This window comes from Periophthalmus magnuspinnatus, chromosome 11 (assembly GCF_009829125.3).
Source record: "Periophthalmus magnuspinnatus isolate fPerMag1 chromosome 11, fPerMag1.2.pri, whole genome shotgun sequence".
In the NCBI taxonomy this organism is placed as follows: Eukaryota; Metazoa; Chordata; class Actinopteri; order Gobiiformes; family Gobiidae; genus Periophthalmus; species Periophthalmus magnuspinnatus.
Genome location: NC_047136.2, coordinates 8,212,114 through 8,234,150, shown reverse-complemented (window position 1 = coordinate 8,234,150; position 22,037 = coordinate 8,212,114). Strand labels below are relative to the sequence as shown.

Sequence of the window (22,037 nt, the reverse complement as noted above, 5' to 3'; positions counted from 1 at the left end):
GTAGTCCCTGTCATTAGTTCGTATAGACGTTATGTAAGAGTATGTTCTAATGTTTGGGTTCAGTATGAGTTTAATGCGTTTCGGTGAAAGTGACAAAAACTTGTGTTGTTGTTATGGGCCAGGGGGCTTATAAACCTCCTGTAGAGAGCACAGACGCCACAGACCCAGGATGTCTCATAAAAACTGTGACGTCAAATACAACCAAGAATGCAGTTTAAATTTTTTTTTCAAGAAATTCAAATTCCTAAAGTTATGAAGTGCACTTTAAAGAAAACCAAACAGAGTCTGGGAAAAAGAGAGAGAAAAGGCTGCTACTGCGGTCGTTGTGACTTGTTCAGAAAGTAGTGAAGAATATGATGGCATTACAAAGTGTTCCAAAAAGGAAATGTTTATCTGATGTTCTCTGCCTGTACTTTTAGTTCTTCAAGTAACATATAGCTGACTTAGAACTTCACAGAATCAGAAGTGAGTAAGTTAGTCTTGTGATCCTCTGATAAAGATAATAATAAGACTCTTATCGCTGTATGCTTCTAAACAGCATGATATCACCAAGAGAGAGATATAAATGACTTATTTATTTGCATTGTGATGGCTCCTTATTGTTCTGTAAGGCACACTGAATTACTTTTTCTGCATGTGTTTAATGACTGTTATTATAAGTTTGTCTTGTTTATGTTCAGAAAATGATTAAGTCTATAGAAATTTTAGTTTAGTTTAGAATAAAACAAACTCAGAATAATCAAATCAATAAACGTATTCAATCAACATAATTAGTTTATTATGATTTTTGTCATATTGCCCAGACACACTTGTTTAAGAGCTGGTTTAATACAGCAAATCTAAACACATACTAATTAGTCCTCAATCCAAAATCAACCTCTGTATATTGATTATTAATGGAGAATTTGTGAAGTCTTAAGCTGGACTAAAACTGTGGAGTTGATCATATGAGAAATCCTTCAACTTTTAGTATTAATTATATCAGTGTGCTGTAATGAAATCCACTCTGTACTCACAGCACAGTGATGGATTAAAAGGGACAAGCCATTTTCTGCCCTCTTTGCTTCTGCAGACGACCGAGCTCAATCGGATTTGTACGGCCTCAGCACAACACCATATCCACTTATAGTCGGCAATTAAACTGGCAGCCGATCTTCCAGCACAGTCACTCTTCATAAAACTGACTCCTAAAGATGTATTTTTTCAATTTGGTCTCTGGATTTTGTGCCAAAAGATGGAAGTGTTTGGGCTACAATCTTATGTAGTGTGATAGATTTGTTGTAGAAGAGGAAGCAATCACAGCAAGTCCCCAGAGGAGGTAATTCTGACCACATCCCAGTTGCTATGTAATTATGGATGGTCGCCCTATTGTTGTGGCTATATCTGTCTGCACATTTGGGAACACAGGCGATGGGCAGTAAGCAAGACTTGTACTCAGACAGTATTATTCAAAATACTGGTACTCGAGAAGCAACTTTTGTGGTGCTTGTCTCCATGGAGATGTTATTGCTTTACCTTGCATGTTGCACAGTATGTCCATGGAGACAAGCGTGTGAACCAAGTTACATGTTTGAGCTGTGGAGAGAAAGACTGCATGATTTTCAAGGATTTTTCTTACCAATAAAAACATGTATACAATAATAAAACGTGATCCTCCTCCTTTAGCCACCACCTTAACAAGCGCTCAAATGATCTCGGGAGCTTTGTATGGCCCCACCTTAGAGCCAGACCTGGGGTGGGTACTCGATGGTGAGCACCCTGTTTCCAGGTTTTTCCCCACAAGGACCAGTCGGGCAGAGCTTGCAGGAGGAGGTATACTGGGCATGTGCCACTGGAAGGAGACCTAGGGGAGACCCAGGACACGCTGGAGGGTCTCTCGGCTGCCCTGGAGTGCCTTGGGGTCCTCCCGGAGGTGCTGGAGAAAGTGCCCAGGGTGAGGAAAGTCTGGGAGTCACTGCTGCCCCCCCAATCCCGGATGAGCGGAAGAAGATGGATGGATAAAAACATGTCACTGACCAAATGCCAGATAGATATGCTCAATTCTTTACTGTCCATAGACACAAGCAGGTGTCACAACCTCAACCAGAAATGCCACATAGTACATCTTTAATTTTGATGTTACCTGACTGACAAACTATATGCAATTAGATGCAAATTCCAGTATTTCCACACGTCAGACCAGGCAATACAATAATAGGCTATGCAAATTCATATAATTTTTGTTCTTTACAATCATCATGAACTCCTTAAACACAAATGGCACATCAGCTCATCCTGAACGTCAAACTAAAACATAAATGACAGCTTAGTGCTACCTTATGCTCAAAGTGTTTGTCATTTCAACCTAATAGGAACACCTTGTTATTCTATTACAAGTAGTTAAAATGAAATGTAAATATGTGAATATAAATATGTAGCTGTATTTGTTATTCCTACCTAGCTCTATAGGAGGAGACACAAAAGAAAAGTATGAGTTTACTGCTGGTCTAAAGTGTCACGTCAACACAGTGCATCTAAATTTAACTCAGGGCAGTGAAGTGTTATAGACATGTCAAATACGCGGTGTGGGTAAAGAAAAACAAACACCGAAAGACAGATTTCAGAAAGTGACAAGTGGTTGAGTCCTGGGCTCAGACATGGATGGACCTCACAGACACATAGCACACCAAAAGATTAAGCTTATTATAGCAGCTCAGAGGAGATGCGAGTTATATAATCCAAATTAATAGCTGCATTCCTTTCAATGTGCTATTTTTGAGATGGCTAATTTTATCCCAGCACACATGAAGACCAGAGGGAGAGGGAGAGAGTCTTTTGATAGATGCTCAGTCTGTCATTCAGGCCACTCACAATAGCACAACTGCATTGCTTAGCTCCTTGGAAATTTGTGGTTAGAGCTTCTATATTATGCAAAATTGACTCCATGTTATTATGCTGCTACCTCAAAAACATACCTGGAGTTGTGTTTTGTTTCATTTACACGTTTAAGTAATCCTTTATTATGAGTTTGTCCACGTCTCCAAAGCTCAAAATGCTCTGCTCCACCTTGTGATGTCATGAAGCAGTACTTTTCAAGTTAACAGCTACGTTTTACATTTTATTTAGTAGAGATTGCTAATTCCGGGACTGAAATGATCCAAATGATTCTAGTGAAGGTGTATGGAGTTTAAAAACACAGTGAAGCAAATTCCTGTATTACCACATGATGACATCACAAAGTGTTTTCTGTTTGAGAGAAGAACTCAGCCTAAATATGTAGGTTTTTTTGTGTTAAACATGTGTGAATGAAACAAAACACAACTCTGGGTATGTTTGTGATGAGGAAACAACATTATAACATGTCAGGAAATAGTGTAATATGGGCCCTTTAAATCTAAAAAACTGCATTATATTTGACTGTACACTGAAAATGATGCTTTTAGGAATTGGCTAACAGTATAAGTCTTACACATAACACTGCATAGACTTACATATAATCTCTTCATCTCTTATGTTTCATGTGTGATTTTACTCCCAAGTGCATTTCTTTATGGTACCTACCCAACTACCCAAACCCTCATTTGAAAGCAGTGTGGTCCCAAAGCGCCATGGCCACGCCCCTGTGCCTCATCCTCGGCTTGTTATTGGCTGGCGGTCGTTCAGGAGGAGCCGCAAAAACAAACGGAGAGGTCTCTGTGTTGGCTGCGCACAGACGGAGGCAGTGCGCACAACAGAGCGGTCGCTACGGGGGAGTTCGCTTTCACTTGTTCCTTTTCACCGCGGATTTCACCAGCGATTTAAACACCAACTCCAGCGTGTGTTTTTACCGTAAAGGCGGCTTCTTTACGCACGGATATGGAGCGGCCACACGGGCACCAGCGCCTCTGAGGAGACTCCCCGGGAAAGTTTAAAGAGGTGAGCTTAAAACGCGTTGATAGGATAACGATTGGATAATAACATTTTGCAAAATATATTGGAAGAATGGTTCTAGATGTCTGCTTTTGGTGGTGCTTTAGTAGTAGCTTATTGTCTACATTATCTATTATTATATTATTATGTTGCATGTTCATTCATTTTACATTGTTTTTAGATAACTCCCCCAGTTTACTTTTTTCCCTTTTTTTTGTAATTGATGGACTGTGCGTGTAATTGCGTAAACCTTGTTTGTAATTTCACGCGTCTGAATGGGCTTTGTTGGGGCGCTGTCACGTGACCGGCCCTTATTTCACTGCCTGCAAACTTTCTGACAGATGATGTGCCGCTGTGAGTAATGTCTGGCCTTGGTTGTCGCTTCTGGAGACGGCCTTACAATGGACTGGAATTCAGGGAAGCACGTCTGTGTGCGTCGTCTACGTGTCTCTGCGAAGTTTGGACTTTTCGCGCTGTGTGCAAAACGTGACAGAATCAGGACAGGGTTATTTTTTAAGTGCTCCTGCAGCTTTTTTTTTTTTATAAAAAGAGGGTCAAAAGGGCATCAGCTACAATGCCACCCACAGTGGTTATTCTGGTTGAACTATACTGTCTCTATAATATAAAACACAGCTCTGAAGGAAAGTGCCTGTCTGCCAGATGGTACCTGCATTATTTCTATGGCAGTACTCTCAGGAAGCTCACCTACATTAAGACATTAGCTTCTCATATAAAATACTTAACAATCTGATGCACATTAAGTGGGATCCGTTAGCTGTAGCTTTAGCTAGATTTACTGTCATTGTGCATTTGGGCAAGATAAAAGACTGCCTTCAATGTCTGTAAAAAATTACAATTTAACCAAGCAGTGGTTATACCTGCACTCTGTGATGCTCTCTTCATTTAGGCATCTTTGATTTTCTAAATGTGTAATGGCACATTCCAGACAAAAACATTCTACATTCATCATATTGCCTTCCCACAGTGCATAAAACATTAGTCTAACCAGCTCACACTACAACAGCTCAGCTGCAGTTAAAACTGCCTTAAAATCCTAAATGCCGTTTCTGTGTAGTGCAAAGCTGACTTTGATATGGTTAAGTGGAAGTGCTTTACATCGTTGCCAGCTTTTTAAGGGGACTGTGCTGAAACGAAGGGGTAGAAGCGTTGGGTCTGTGCCAAGTGCAAATCAGCTTCACAGACCTGCCAACCAAACCCAGACTTTCACCTTTCCTTCACTTGTCTGCTTGTTTATTCTGCTACTTTGATCACTTTCAATCTTCACTTTGTCCAAGGCTCTCACATGCACAGACAGGCATATACACACTCGCACACTCATTTCCTCCTCTTTTCTCCAAGTCTCATTAAACAAATTATGACTGTGGTTTGGAGGATTTACTGAAGCTCGTTTTGCTCGTTCTTTTGGGTTTTCCCCCCAAACTATAGTAAATGCAGCAGATGTTGTGTTTTACTGAAGTGTTTGCTTAGAAATCCCATCATACTTTTTTTGACACTTAACTATGGGGAAATCGGTCTACTGGGAGCAACTGCTGTCATTATGCTAGTCTGTAAAATGTTGTTTATGAATGGCATTACAGCTGCAGGATTCTGTAGGCTAAATGAAAGAAACAGCTTTTACATTATTAAAATAAACTATCCATGGAATATTAAAGGTGCACTATGTCATTTCATCTCATTGAGTCCATGAAGAAGTTTTGTCTTAGTCTGGAATGTTTCACAGTGTAGCCTTTCTCCACTATCTCCATGGAAACAAGCAGGTGACTTCTCCAGCCCAAGTTACAGGGCAGATCTGTGGTGAGGCGGCCCTGCTCAAAGAATGCATGTTCTTTACAACCAATAAAAACATCTGTAATTGTATAAATGCAAGATGGAGAAGTTTAAAACCATGCAGTGGTTTTTCCAATTTTCCAGGCAAGGCAGTAACATCTCCACGGAGACGAGCAAGTTGTGTACATACCGTCCACCAGAAAAGTTATAATGCACTTTCAACAAACTTCATCTTTATTTCTAGATAGTTGGGTTTTTGTGTTGTTTAGTTAATGGCGATATACACAAACAAAAGAGCCATGAGGGAACATATTTCATTTTTATGTAGACTTAGAATCTAGCTAGCATAGGGTGACCACATGTCCCCATTTACCCAGGACAGTCCCAGTTTTGAGCCCTACGTCCCCTGTCCTAGCAGATTTATCCAAAACCAATGATCTTTCCCAGTTTTATTAAAGAAAATATCCCAGGTATCCCTATTTTTGACCAATCTGATCCCCGCGAACAGTAAAAGGAGCAATATATTGTCATTTGTTTGGCTAAAATGCAGAAAACTGTGCTTGAAAATGACCATAAAGTCAAAAATGCACTGATAGAAGTCCCTCCGATTGTGCCTGACGTAAGTGAGTCAAGAATGGACCTTGTTACTCTCTCTTTTCACAGTTTTATTTATGCCAACCATCCCAACTCGGGTGTGTCCCAGTTTTGAATTTTGAAAATCCAGCCACCCTAAGCTAGCATCTCTTACTTTTGGCGTTTTACATTGTTTGTTTGGGTGTCTGACTGTTACTCAAAGAAAGGTTAAATCTAATGCGCTTTAATGAACAGCGAAAGACATTTACCTAACCATCATTACAATCAGACACCAGCAGGGGCACAAAATGATCAAATATACTGCGCTACCGTTGAAAAAGTTCATGAGTTTGCAACTGTTTGAGATGTAATTTCCCGTAAGGCCTCAGAGCACTTGACCTTTCCCGTCCCTCCACCCTCCTGCCATTTGTGGAGTGTGGCTTGTAGCATGTGGATGTTGATTTGTGCATTTACATCTGTACATGTCTGACCAAAACTGTCTTTTTGGTGCCAATACATTTTTTTTTCTTTACAGTTAGGGGTGTCTTTTGAGGTTTTTACAACTGATAGTTATTTCAGAAGCCGTGTGTGTAGACTGCTGCTGCGAGAGAAATTTGAAAGTGCTCCATTGGGACAGGGAGGGGAGAGATTTAACTTCTGTTTGCAGTACAGACACAGACCCTGAGTGTACAGTATGCAAGAAACTGAAGAAGGCTATTTCAGCTGCTACCAATGTCACATCAGGACAACCATCATATGTCTGTCTGTCAATCATTAAATCAATGTAATGCACTAGTATTGCAGTAACCTTAAGACTAGGCCTGTCATGATAATTACTACATCAACTTATTGTTCAGTATATGTTAGAGGGAACAATAATTTTTGGAGGTCAGTATTTATCATGGGGACTTTTTCTTTGCACTAGTGGGGATTTTTTTTTGTTATTTTTCTATACTACGATAGGATTTGTGCTGTTGAGGGGTGAATAAATAACTTCTACAGCTTGTTACAGATGCAAAATAACGACTAAAGTGTTTAATTTTGCTACCTGTCTATTGCAGTTTGTATTGTTATCCATATTATACGTTTTAGAATGGGTTTTGGGGCGTAATCCCGGTTTAGGGTTATTGCGTCAGCGGCATGAATTAGTTTAAATAATATCATGTATTGTTAATATTTTCTTCAGCAATATATCGCAGTTCAAAGTTTGTTATTGTGACAGGCCTACCTAAGACTGTGTTATGAATCTTTAAAGTTTCTCATGAGGAAATTGAGTCGGTCGCACTGAACATGTAACTGTTCTCTTTCTGTGTGAGTTGTCTATCAAACCCAGTGACTAAACAGTGACACCTCATTGTGATAAGGTGTTTGTTTTGTCTAATCTGAGGTTATCTTAGCCCAGGATGGTGGTCTGGTTTTACTCTCGAGTCCCTACATGTCCCATTCCAGGATGACCACTTCCACTGCTTCAGGGGTGGGGCAGTTATTTGTGGTTTAAGATGCTGGTGTGGCCTGTTACACTGGGGTTAAGTGGTATGTGGAAGGAGGGCAGCTGCAGATGACCCAATGATAAGGAATGAGGAGTGAGAGGTTAATGTATCAGGGCTGGAACGAAGACAGACAAGATGAAGAATTTGACAAGATGGAGCCTTAAGATAGTACATGCTATTTTCATCAGAACAGCTTTGCTACATGTTAAGTGTTATTTGATTGAGCAATTTAACCACAGTAAAATGCTATATAATTAGTGTGTTAAAATGATTTGATACCAATATATACATCCTGATGACAGTTAGCATATTAATGACACTACATGCTATGCTACTACTTGCTATGCTCACCCTCCTGCTTCGTCATTACTATAGACCGTATAAAGAAGTGGACTAAGGGAGTGTGACGTCACCCGTAGCGCTTGGCTCCAGTCAAATGAAGCTCATCAAGGCTAACAGTTATAGGGCGAATTTGGAGCCGAATTCCATATTTGGAATTCCGACCCCGAGCAACCAAAGAGCCAATCTGGCACAAGGTGAGGCCGCCCGCACCACTGGTTTAGCGGGGAGTGGTCGCTTAGCAACACTGTCAATCAAACCTGTTGCTAACGTTAGCAGGAGTGACCTCGGGGAAAGAAGGTGCTTAATTTGTCTGTTATTAATGTTCATATATTGATTTACGGACATAATAGCAAAATACAAATAGCAGAATTGTAGAGCGGGTTAATACAAACATTTTAAAACCAAAAGTGACAAGCCTGATAGCAGCATTAGGGTGACAGTTTTTCAATACAAAGTGAGTTGGAGCCAGAGTCGATGAGCCGGAAGCGCCCCCCCATTGCTATATTTGGAACGTGCTGCTAGAAGGTTAGCTATGTCCATTTATATATACAGTCTATGCTATCACGTAAAATAATGGCACCAATGTGTAGAAAATTATTGTCTGAAACAATATGGTTAAATTGTATTATTAAATCAATATAACTTTGCTATATAAGTAAATAAATGGTTTGGAATAGTGAAAAAAAACTGAACTGAACTGAAAAAGATGACTATCACAAATGCATATCCTCATTTTAAAAGTGGATCTGATGTCTAAACTCTCCCTGTGGGCCATAGCGCATGAACGATATCCCAAAATTACCGTGTAGCTCGGACAAAGGAACAGATCAGAGCTGTTTGATGTTTGTTTTCATAGGCCTAAGACAGGGCTCAGACAGATGGCTTTGTGTCAGTACAAGTGCAGTGATGGCGAAGCATTGTCCCATGTTTCACCAGCTTCATTAAAGGTCCTATATTAAACTAAATAGATTTTCGTGAGCTTTAAGGCATGTTATAATGCAAAAACATAGGCAGAGTAATTTTGTTTCAGTCACACATGTTTGAGTAATCCTGGTTAATTTGTCTGTCTACATCTGCAAAACTCAAAACGCTGATGTCATGTAGTGGTAGTTTTCAAGTTCAACAGCTAATTTTTACCTTTGGTTCAGTAGAGATTGGAAATTCTAGGGTGGATATCATGCAAATTATTCTATTGACTGTGCATGGAGTTTAAAACACAGTGGAGCAGTTCCTTTATTGCCACATAACATCACTAAATATGCAGGGTTTGTGTGTTAAACATGTGTGAATGAAACAAAACACAACTCCGGGTAGGTTTGTGATGAGGGAACATTATAACATAGATCAGAAAATTGCGTAATATGGGCCCTTTTAAATGTCAAAAATGTAACCAGCTCCTCAGAAGTGCTCAACTTTGAATCTAGCATGCTATATATCTCACCTGACAGGAGTTAAAAGTCACGTATGCAACAATAAACAGTGGTTACAATGTGGTATAATTAACAGTTTAAAGACAGGAAAACTAGCATACATGTAATTCTCTAAGAGAGATTTTTGAATGTGTATCTGTGGTGAAACAGTCACTGAAGCCGTTTCCAAATGTGGGTCAAACTAAAACCTGAATTACAATGTTTTTCAAAAGCTGCATTTTCTGACAGCGCCATAAGATTTATCACAGTCAAATTGAAATTGCAATTTGATAGTATGAATTAGGAAATTTTAAAGACTGCAATTACAGAGGTAGTATAATTTCCACTGCAAACCATCTTATTATGTATAAAACCTGCTGGTCTTGTACTTTAGACATACAAACATGTGCGTCAGTGCTCCTGGATGTACGCTGACAGAATCCTAGTATTAAAACAAACTACAAATTTCAATTAGAATTTTTGCCAAATATTGTTCAGGTTTAGTTTCTGAGTGTAATAAAAGTTTCAATACATAGAATATTAGTTATATTATATATTATATGGTTGAGCAACTGTACTGTAATTCCTGAAATCATTTTTATTTTCATTTTTCCCAGTCTTTCCAAGCTCAGTCACATCTATTTTATCTCCTGAATATTACCAGTAGTTCCACAAAACCAACCTGTATGCGTTTTCGCTCCCTTTGCCCAACGCATTACTTCGGAAGCGCTGCTAATATTTTTCAGCCTGTTCATTTCTATAAACGGCGCTTCCTTCCACATTTTTTTTCCTTGCATCTTCTGGCTCTCCCCCAAGCCCCTCTCCATCTGTCTGCCCCCCTTTCCCTAGATACACACTGGGAATTTATGGCTTGTGGGGGGTAGCACCAACCAGCCTTGTACCACGCAATTCACTGCACACTGTCTCTGAGCAGATCAGCTGTTAAATGTGCAGGATACATTTCTATTAACACTATTGAATCTGCTACATGATATTTGCCCCAGTAACACACACCTACAGCAGCTGGGGACATCATGGTTTTGCACTAAGCGTTTTAGGAGGGTAAGCTCATAATCTGCCTGTTTTGGTATTCGCTGCTGCCTCTGTTTCTGTGCAGTGTCCAACAGCTGTAGATCCCCTATTGGTTTAGCCACTGACATGTCATAACCTCTTTGTTCAAAGCTACATGGTTGTATTAGGAGATATGAATAGGCTTGTGCTGTCGACAGTCTTCTTTGATCTAAAAAGTTACCTGTCAAAAACTCCATTGAACTGATTTTTCTGCAACATTCAACGCTACATTTCTTTTGTATTTCTAATCCTTTCATCCCATCATTTTGGTGCTTAGACGGTTATGTCATGGAGTGATGATGGTTTTTATGAGGCACCCGGAAGAGGGCGTTCCTGTTACCCAGCTGCCCCGGGGCAACTCTGACACAGCTGTGATGAGAGAGGACGAGAGGAGGATGGACAGGTCCTAGGGGCGACCTGCCGCCAGGGCCACGACTCACTCTTTGAACTACGTCCTCAAATATGTGAAACAAAGGTCACCGACATGGCAGAGTCAAATGTCACTTGTTACTAGCGCCACAACAGTTTCTGTTAGGGTTGCACAACATGTCACAAAAACATCGCAACATTGGCTGACAAAATAATCAGTATCAACAAAGTGAATATATCAGAATAACACAAGTTTTTCTATCTGACAGAAATGTACAAGTTTTTTTTAATGAAAATGTTACAGGCCCCTAGCAGTGATGTTTGCAGTCTGACAGAGCAGTGCAGATTACATTTTTACTTGTTCATAAACAGTATTATAACGTGCAGTGAAGTCAAAGTGCTGTTTGTCCAAAAGTACATTTTTAGCACATTATTATTTCTTTTAGAGTCATTGACAAATAACGGGCGCCACTCTTTATAAGTCACTATGTTAATAGTGTCATACAGGATTACTCAACTATTCTTAATCTTCACTACATTTAGCTGCTTATTTCTGGACTGGCGACTAAAATGTGCAGATATGCTAATCTGTGTTAATCAGAAATACAGTTATAATTCTTAAAAAAATAAACAACAGTCTCAAAACAATAGCACTGTATTGTCTCAATAACTTGTAAATAAATGTGAATTTAGCTGCCTAAAACCAGAGCCCAAATACAGTAGACTCACAGGTAGTTTGAGGTACAAAAATAAAGCAAAGTGCATATAAATGTTTCTAAAACTGAAATAAACCGTAACACCGCAGCTTATGTGGTATCATGGTATTACTTTACAACCATATCACAAAGTTTTGCAACATTGTGCAGTCACATTTAGGTGGTTACAGTGATGTTGACTTTGCTTCACAACCAGTCATAAGTCTCCTGATCTGCCATAATTTGCTGGTTTAAATTAGTTTTAAAGTCAGATGCCCTTCCTCACGCAAACCATTTTGGATATCCAGATTTTTGGGCCAGTGCAAAGTCTTGTTACTTCAAGTCGCTGTACTTTCCAGAAGATCAGTCACTGAATTCACTGAAATCTTTAGCCTTTTTTGGTCATTTTAAAGGGAATGTGGAGCCAGTGAATGATTGACCTTTGAGCCATTTAAACCATAGATCTCTGAATATGTGGTACGTAATATTAACAAAATGTGCAATATTGACAACCCTAAAATTAATCTTTAAAATGACTTTCTTGAGAGCCATCTGTTTTAAGGGCAAGCCTCCTCTTCACTCGTAGACTATACAAACTCAAAAAACGTATGCAGCATTTGAATGATATGAATATTTTGAGTTTTTCTATCTCATAAACACTTGATTTTCCTCTCTGTTCCAGTCTAAGTGTTTGCTCTTAATGGCAGCCGCCCACGCACAACATCAGTGCATTTAAATGTGAGCGTGTGCTGCTTACAGTGCAATGCAGTTCAGTGAAGCAGGGCTGTTGACCTTATCCTCCTCTTCTATATGCTTTCTCTCCCTTTTTCACTTTGTTCACTAAACATAAGCAGGAACAATAATATGGTCTTATATTCTTATTTCTGCCTCAAGTTTCTCCCGTTTTTGGTAGCTTAGCCAATTGGTTTTGTTTCTAACATGGTAGAGACTTGCTCAAGAAATAATGCACCAGTATTGCTTTTTAATGTGCCCCGGCAGTTTTCTTATTACATTTGAAAGAACAGAAGAAGATTGCAGACCAAAACCTTACAAACACTATTTGTTCATTTGTTCTATGAGACGTTTCTACAGCATTTGCAGATAAGGTGTTGTTCAACTTTAGATACTGCGTGTGTGTGTTCAAGAAATGAGAATTATAATGTGTTTTCTTTTTGAGGTTTGAGTATTTTCTATGAACAGTCTCTTAGTTCTCGTCAGTCTTTCATGTCTCCCACAATGCTTTGTTGAAATATATGTCACAGTGTTGGCCATGGATTTGAACAATGTGTTTTTTGGGCTTCATATAAATGAATGCTGCTGAAACAACCGGATTTATGCTGTTTTTTGATGAGTGCGTACCACAGTCAGTTCAGGTGGTCATTCATAAGAGGTGAAGGATGAGAAAAGTAGTTCCTCCAATTACCTAAATGTAGAGGACACCGAATGAGCGAATTGCGAGTTGTCGACATATACATAATCGTGAAGAAACAGTTAAATAAATATGAAAAGGGGACAACCCAAAAGTGTTGTACACTGTATTTATTATACTTTAACATTTCAATACAATATTATAGCAAGCAAAGTACTCAATATTGTAAAAAAATTACAGATGCAGAACTAAAAATTTACACAAGTAAAAGTATCAGATGAAAAAATCTACTTAAGTAAAAGTATTAAAGCACCTTTTTAAATGGGTACTTTAAGAGTTAAAAGTATTTCACACAAGTGTTGTTAAGTTGTTAAAGTAGTGTAGTAGTGATATTGATTAAAATGATACATATTTTGGTCACAGTAGCAAAATGAATCAATTTCTTAATTTTTCTTATGAATTTTGTGTATTTATTTAACGTTTTTGAGTTCAAGCTTCGAGTTTGTGCATAAATAGTCAGGATGTTACCATGAACATGGCAAAAATAACCCCTCAAATGATATGAAAAGTACTTTTTACCTTTCAGTCTTGTTCAGAAATATAGTTGAATAGAAAGTACAGATACCTGCTCTCAAATGTAGTGAAGTAAAAGTATAAAATTTACTTGCATAGAACTTTTAGGTATATGTACTTTACTACTTTGGGTTAAGTCTCCAGCCGTGCACCTTTCTATACCTAATGTAACGTCGTAAAGATAATCTGTGCCCTGTTAGTCTGGATTGATCTTTAGCTGGTGTAGTTAGCCGCTCTCTCGTGTGATTACATCCTCCTAAAATGTCACAAGCACATGCTGAAGTGGGTTGGCCGGAGTTAATCTGGTCATCACTACATTCAAATGCCATTCAGAGTCCTGGCCTTAATTTTTCCCAGCATGCTCTGCTCCTTCAGGACCCACTGACCTATAATTGGAAAGCAGTGACTATAATTGTCTCTTGATCGTTTGTAGAAATCGATGTACTGGGGCATAAAGAGAGGAAAGCAGGACCTTGAATGGATTATACTAATCGTCCTACAAGGTGAATATATTGCGGGTTGTGCATGTCTGGTTTATTTTATGTTGTTCACCTTTTACTTATGATATAAATGTAGATTCACAACAAAAGTGAGACAAGCACTTTTGCAAAGACACTTACTTCTCAACAAAAATGTAGCTTTGTCATAAAACACTTTGTTACTGGTGCAAAATATGAAAAAAATTAAGTGGAGGATAAAATAATACTTGTGTACAACGATCATAAACTACACAAAGCTATGTATTTTTAATGGTTCAGTTCAGGGAGGGACCACATCAGAAATCATCAGGGATAATATTGCATTTGATACATACTCCATAGAAGAGGTGGGAGATGCAGTATAACACAGTTTTTTGGAGAAAGGCAGTAAAAGTAATATTCTAATTATTCGTAATCACTATTAAATAAGCTGATTCAGATGTAGCAGAACAGAAACATGTGGAGTAATCTTTTAAAAGGCTGTTAAGATGATCAGACACTTTATAGATATATTAAAAACTCTGACAGATTGTTAACAAATGGATTATATTTTACATTTTTTGTTACCATGGACTAAGTGAGTGTGACGCCACCCATAGCGTTCAGCTCCAGTCAAATGAAGCTCATAGAGACTTGCTGTTATAGGAACGAATTTGGAGCCAAGTTCCATGTTTGGATTTCTGACCGAGAGTATCATAGCAACCAAAGAGCCAATCCAGAGCGAGGTTGATGAAGGTAACACCCCGTTCTGCCTACATTACTGGTTTAGCAGAGAGCGGGAGCTTAGCAACACTGTCATTCAAACCTGTTGCTAAAGTTATGGGGAGCGACCTCTGGGAAAGAAGGCGCCTGATTTGGCTGTTATTGATGTTCATATCTTGATTTACGGACACAAAAGCAAAATAAAAAAAACAAAAAAAAAACAGGATCATGTAGTTAATACGGACATTTTAAGACCAAAATGACAAGGCTCACTGCAGCACGGCTAACGGTTTTTCAATGCAAGCACGCCCATGATCACTTCCTATTTGGTACATGCAGGTTAGCTATGTCCATTTATATATACAGTCTGTGTTTGCTCCTGAACCCATTGACCTCCCTCGACTTTAAATGACAGTCACACAAATGTCCAAGTCTTGTATTGATAACTTTAACAGTCTGCCTTCTTTCCCAACACATCCTTGTCTGTTCATTAATAAACGGTGTCAGATGACTCCATTAGAATCAGCTGATCCTAATGCAATTTAAACCTTTAAAACACTGACTGGACAAAACTTCAGTTGTTTTTAGTGAATCATTTACCATAAGTGGTCAGAATAGTCTCGTTATTAAGGTCAACACGGTGGTCAACTCTCCTGACGCAGTCCAGTCGCTTGAAGTGAAAAACACATTCCAGTCATTCCAGTGGAGCGCATCCCATTTCTCCCAAACTGTACGACGTTATGTTTTTAAGCCTTTGAGTCACTTGAACGGAAGTACTCTGACTCATAAACCCATTCATCTTTTTTGACGCTTGCTACCGTCGAGTTATTTGTCAAAAATTTCTGTAACTTCAGGAATTTTCTACCTTTCAGTCCAGTGACAAGAGCATATAAAGAGGCTTTGTTTGCATCTGTTCCAATGACTTCTAGCCCTCAGTTTTGAAACATACATTCACAGCATAACAATGTGCTCAGGTTTAAGTGTTGAAACTTGTAGGGGAGTTTGAATCAACAAATTTGTGACACTTTTAAGTTTAGGCAGTGTCATTATGGTATTTATTGATATCTTTTAAAAAAATCCACCTCAGTTCAAAGCTTTGGGCTCCTGTGACAGTTATTCAACACTTGCTCAGTGACTGACAACCGAAACTATAAACTTCACAATAAGTTCTGTCAAAAAACAGTTTATGTAACATTTATGAAGAATAAAACTGTTCTGCATCGGCATCAGTTGAGAACCAAGCTCGAATTCTTCTATTTTTCACAATAAAATGTCTTTCCTATACATTTATAACCAGAACTTTTCCTTACTATTGTGAGTAATTACAAAAGATCTAGTATAAATAGATAAAGTACAATATATTGATTCTGAAAATGTCATGATAAACGATAATATTGAAATGAATTTATAACACTTTCACAAAACCAGGATAACCACAGTAAACCCCAGTGCGTCATGTAAGTTCATTGTTGTCACCTAATAATACATGAAAAACATTCCCCACTAGTGTGAAGAAAAGAAACACACGATAAATACTGAGCCTGAAAACACATTGTCGATATAGAAATTGTCATGACAGGTCCCTTTAAAATCACTTGAAAATGAAATACTTTTGAACTTTTACTTTATAGAACACATAGATGTAATTTGTCGTCTCTTTCACAAAACTTTACAGCTTATGGTGTTATGTAAGATGTCAATTAGCATTTGAATTTCCCTGGCTCAGAGACCTTGATAAAAAAACGTAATTATGTCATTCGAAAATTGCTTCTCCATTTTTACCTTGCATAACTCAAATAAAACCTGTTCATTTTTGCTTCAGTGCAATGCCATTACACAGACAAGAGCACTTCGATTACAAAAAAACTTCTTTTTGCAAATGCACTGAATTGAACTCAGCGTTTTGAATGTGCGCTTTTGTGGACGTGGCTGTATTTGTGTTGTATGCATAACCGATCCTATCTAAATCAAGTTAGTTATTTGTGGACATTGAGAATCGCTTCTATAACATAAACTCTGTGTTGTGTGTCAAAAAAAAACATCAGCTACACACTCACTGTTTCATCCTATTTATTCGCACTCATTTGTAACATGGACAGCGCCCCATCTTTCTTGCGTTGTATCTTTGGACACTCATATGACACAATTTTTGCCCTTATTTGGTCTATTTCTGCTCCTCCAGTTCATCTCATCCTATCTGTCAAGTTAACCGCTGTGTTTTTAGGCCTATTATTTCTTTTGTGCATCAAAGCTTTCTCATAAATCTAAATCAGGAAACAAAAACATCTTTTTTTAATTAAAGAATCTGCACGTAAAAAGTCTTAAAACAGCAGGGCGTGTGTCTCAGTTCTCTTTTTTTTTTTTTTTTTTTTTTTTGCTCTGGTGTTACCATGGTGAGGCAAATTTATACAGGCCATACAAATTAGGTTTCTATTGTCAACATACAGCACTTGACATGAATGGTTAGTTGTTAAATAAGGGTCCATTTTAGAGCTGAGTCTCTATGTGGGGGTTAGTGCATAGTGAAGGGGGGTTGATTTGTTTGATTAGCTTGTTTGCTGGTTGCTGTTCGGGATGAAAAGGTGAAAGGGATATCATAAACTGAAAAATAAAAGGTCCTATACTGCACAAATATACTCCTGTGAGCTTTAAGTCACGTTAGAATTTTGTGACCTCCTTAACAACCTACCCAGAATTGTGCTTTTGTTCAGTAGAGAAATGATCTAAATGACTCTAGTGAAGGTGTGTGGAGTATAAAAACACAGTGGAGCACTTCCTGTTTGCAAGAAGAACTCCTAAATATGCAGGGTTTGTGTGTTAAAACGTGTGAATGAAACAAAACGCAACTCCGGGTATGTTTTTGATGAGGATATTATAACATAGATCAGAAAATAGAGCAATATGGGCTCTTTAAGGAGACTGTGAGGTCAGGCCTAGAATGATTTTGTCTTGGCCGGATCCAAAAGCCATGTGACCATAAATACCGCAGAAGAAGGCTGTGAACCTCTTGATTAAAATGACCCAAACATAAAACTGACAATTTGGTATGACAGTCTCCTGCAAAGTTGATCAATTGCCCAGCCTTAGTTTGCAGCTTTTACCTCTAAACCACTTAAATGTTAGAAGTTTGTCCCCTCTGGGTCCTTGTAGACCTTTTTAGACTGAGTATTTTTAATTCAATACTGCTGGTGTTTGCAAATAGCATCTTAACGTGGCTTTTAACCAATTATTGAGAGCTGTTGAAATGTTAAAACTACTTAAGCAGATCTCTTCTTCCACTTGTTCTTTTTCTCCTTCATCTTCACTCTCTTAAGTGGACTTCTTCACTAAGCACACACTGTAGTTTGCTTAATGCATTAACAGCACAAATGGATATTACATCAGGAGTGCTTTTCTCTCTGTGTCTACCCTCGTCATTCTCTCTCTGTCTGTCTGACTCTCTCTTCCTCCTTCTCTGTCTCTTCTGTCTCTCTCTTCTTCTGTTTTTGTCTCTGTCTCTCTCTCTCTCTGTTTTTTCAGTTTGTCGATCTTTGTCTCTCTCTGTCTCTGTCTCTCTCTCTGAGTCTTTCTCTGTCTCCATTTCTTTCTCTCTTTCCCTCCTCTGTTCCATCTCTCTCCTGTTTTTGTCTCTGTCTCTCCCTTTGTCTGTTTTTCTCAGTTTCTCTATCTTTGTCTCTCTCTCTCTCTCTCTCTCTCTCTCTCTCTCTCTCTCTCTCTCTCTCTCTCTCTCTCTCTCTCTCTCTCTTTGACTGTCTCTGTCTCTCTGAGTCTCTCTCTATCTCCATTTTTGTCTTCTCTGTCTCTCTTTCTCTTTCTCCACCTCTGCCTTCATCTTTGTCTTTCTCTCTTTCTCTCTCACTTTGTCTCTCTCGCTCTGTCTGTCTCGCTTTCTACTTTTCTCTTCTTCTGTTTTTGTCTCTGTCTCTCTTTCTCTGTCTCTCTCTCTTTGTCTGTCTCTGTTTTTCTCTCTCTGAGTCTCTCTCTGTCTCTCTCCTTCCTTCTCTCTCTCTCTGTCTCTCTCTCCGTCTCTGCCTTCATTTTGGTCTCTCTCTGTCTCCATCTCTCTCTCTCTTGTTTTCTCTCTGTCAGTCTCTTTCTCTCCCTCTGTCTCTGTTTCTCTGTCCTTTTCTCTATGTCCTTCTCTCTCTGTCTCTCTCCAGCTCTTTCTTTCTCTCTTCCCCTTTAACCTTCCCGTGTTTGTCATCCTCGTCTCGTTCCGTGGCGGTGCTTACCATACTGATCAGTGTGGTGCTCACATATTCAGCGGTAGGTTGGCTCTCCTGGGGTATTTAAGTCTATTAGCATGAGCGCACCAGAGCAGCACAGTGTTGAATGGGCCCTGAGTGGCAGCTGTATTGAGTGTGGGTGAAGCATGGCAGGGCACCAGGACACAGTGCGAGTGGGCATTGTTGTACCCGCTCTGAAAAAGCTTTTTATACGAGATGTATGCTGACGCTAAGGGGAAGGTTTGCTAAAGCAGGGGAAGCACATTGTGATTGGAGGAGTGTGTGTTTGTCTCATGCATTGATTTAAATTCGGAGTTGGCTGGTGTTGATGGGAAAGGAACATTTGGGAGGAGCACCTGAACTTTTTGTATATGACTGCGTTTAGGTGATATGTTTGGTTGTTTGGGATATATTTGGGTAATATTTTTCCCCTGATACTGATTGATCACGTTTTTTTCAATTTGATTTGAATTTGCCAAATAAAAATTTCTTTCAATATAAATTTCGTGAACGTAAACAAACAAAACCGACTTGTGGAAAAAATAGGATCAATTTATTCCTTCTAAGTACTTTGCTGACCTAGGATTGGCTATAGACCTTTTGATTAAACCAGGGGTGTCAAACTCAATTTCACTGAGGGCCACATGAGCAAAATGATTGCACTCAAATTTGCATAAATGTAAAAATATGACTGTGTAACTGCGTGTCTCCTGATAAACTGAAATTTTAAGGCAGTCATACATTTTAATTTACGTTGAGGTGGGCCACATAAAATGATGTGGCGGGCCGCATTTGGCCCCCGGGCCTTGAGTTTGACACATGTGCATTAAACAGACCCAAGAATATCAAAAGCTGTTTTTTTATTCTGCACTCTTCTCTTTTAATGTTAATTTTATGATGATTATTTATGTTTTGATTTGTCATATTGTGATTTTAATGACTTTCTTATTCTGTAAAGCACTTTGAACTACTTTGTGTATGAATTGTGCTCTGCAAATAAACTTGCCTTGTTTTGCCAAAATAAAGTAGCATTCTGGAAAGTCATGAAAAAAGAATGAATCATCAGTCAGAATACTCGTTTTATATTATGTTGTTATGCTTTCTGTGCGTTCTCAGTCTTGAATAATCTTGACGAAATCTCGTAAAAACCAGCAGGTAAGGGAGCCAGGTCTGTCCATGCTGCTCTGCGATTACCTGCAGGCATTAGGTAACAATGTGCTATCATCTGCCGCCCACTGCTCCATTTTTAGTCCAGTGACTCAGACTCTCACGAGGCAGCCCTGAAACGTGTGGTACTGAAGCCAAAATTACACCTTCTGTCCACCCTCATGTACGCTTCACTCTGGTTTGGGCTCAGGCAGTGCTTTTCAACTCATCAAATAGTCAACAGCCAGTTGGTCATTATTAATAGCCAGCACATGTTAATCTACTATATGTGTGTAATGGAAGGATGCTGAGGGTCCACCAGTACCTGCACCCTTGTCACCCAAATCCTTAAAATCTCTTTATTTTTTTAGTTTTCAAATGTGTTATTTATCTTACAATCATGTCCATATATGGGAACCTGTTGGTATTGTTCTAGTTATAAGGTAAATATGTGTTCCAACCCTTATGATGATTATTTATTTATTTATTTATTTTTATTGAAAATGCCATAGTCTGGACCAGGGGTGTTGAACTGGGGGGGTAAATGGTACTGATTACCGAGGTCCCAGTGCAGGAAGGGGCCCTCACAAAGTCTCTAATGTGCATTTTTCGTTAGACAACATGTAATGAGGCTCCACTGAGATGATTTGTACCCAGGGCCCAAAATTTTGCGCTACACCCCTGGTCTGGACACACAAATCCTATACTAAAATTCCCTCTGCACTAACTAGTTTTAGCTTCATCTTGGTGAACAATGTATCCTTTATAAAATATTTGTACTGTTCCTACCACACTGGTGTATTTTAATAGTAATAGTGTGATGTATTGCACTCATGGGGCAGACTTAAACTCATACAGCACACATTCTGGTATTGAAAGTCCTAAACAATATTGTAAAACATCCTTGTTTTATTAAAGGCCTGTATTACACAAAATTGATTCTTATGTTTTTGATGAGGTAACAACATTATAACATGGGTTAAAGCTCATATCTGGAGTTGTGAGTTGTTTCATTCACACATATTTGAGTAATCCTTTATTAATAGTCTGTCAGAGCTCAAAATGCTCTGTTCTACTTTGTGATGTGAAGTGGTCCTTGGCTAGTTAACAGCTACCTACACCAGAGTGCTTTTAGTTTGGAGAAAAACACAGCCTAAGTGTGCAGGATTTTGTGTGCTAAATGTGTGTACAAAACAGAATTCCAGGTATGTTTTCGATGACGAAACAACATTACAACATAGATCACAAAATGGTGTTATTTTTGTGCAAGCTTCACTTGCACAAAAATAACAATTTGAGCCGTAGAATAAATGAAACCACTGCATGATTTTCCAGTGCAGGCAGCTCATTGATGCGTGTGATTCATCCACTCTGTCACACTCATGAGGGTCTCCTGTGGTAAAGCCACACTATTAATAGCCCAAAGCAGTATCAATGACCATGGCCTTTGTTTCCCAATCACAAAACAAACCTCTAGTCTTTCTCTGCTCCCTGTCTCGCCTCTTTATGTGCCCCCTGTCATTCACTCGCACCACGGGACCGTCCGATCAGGTTGCTAGTTCAATCAGTCATAGCACTGGTTTGTCTGTCAACAGAGGTGTGTGTTAGTATGTTGAATAAGATGGATGCATTAGTGGAAAAAGCACTGCACAAACAAGATAAAATACACTTTCCTTGCAGGAAGTTGTTATTTAGTTGTTGAACTGGTCCCTCTATGGTCACCAGTTGCAAGATGATTTTTATGAAGACCGAAACATACATAATTTAATTTGACGTAATATCTATGTCTGGTAATAACAAATTTCTTACTTGAAAGCTTTGTCAAAACAATAGGAAATACAGTCCAGCAATTATAGTAAATTTTGGTTTGGGTTTTGGTTTTGCTGATATGCCAAAACACCAAAAAGTTAGCCAAGA

The 22,037-nt window shown here is 38.8% G+C and overlaps 1 protein-coding gene across 3 annotated transcripts in view; it reads left to right on the top strand.

Moving 5' to 3' along the window:
* The window catches only part of ripor2 (RHO family interacting cell polarization regulator 2), a 324,701-nt gene that overhangs the window by 278,553 nt on the left and 24,111 nt on the right, over positions 1-22,037 (top strand). The window contains exon 1 of one of the 3 annotated variants that reach the window (XM_033975368.2): positions 3,704-3,894. The exons of the other annotated variants lie outside the window; for them this stretch is intronic. The gene's annotated coding sequence lies outside the window, so the exon portion shown is untranslated. Of the gene's footprint in view, positions 1-3,703; positions 3,895-22,037 lie in introns of those variants that run through there. 3 annotated transcript variants of the gene reach the window in all.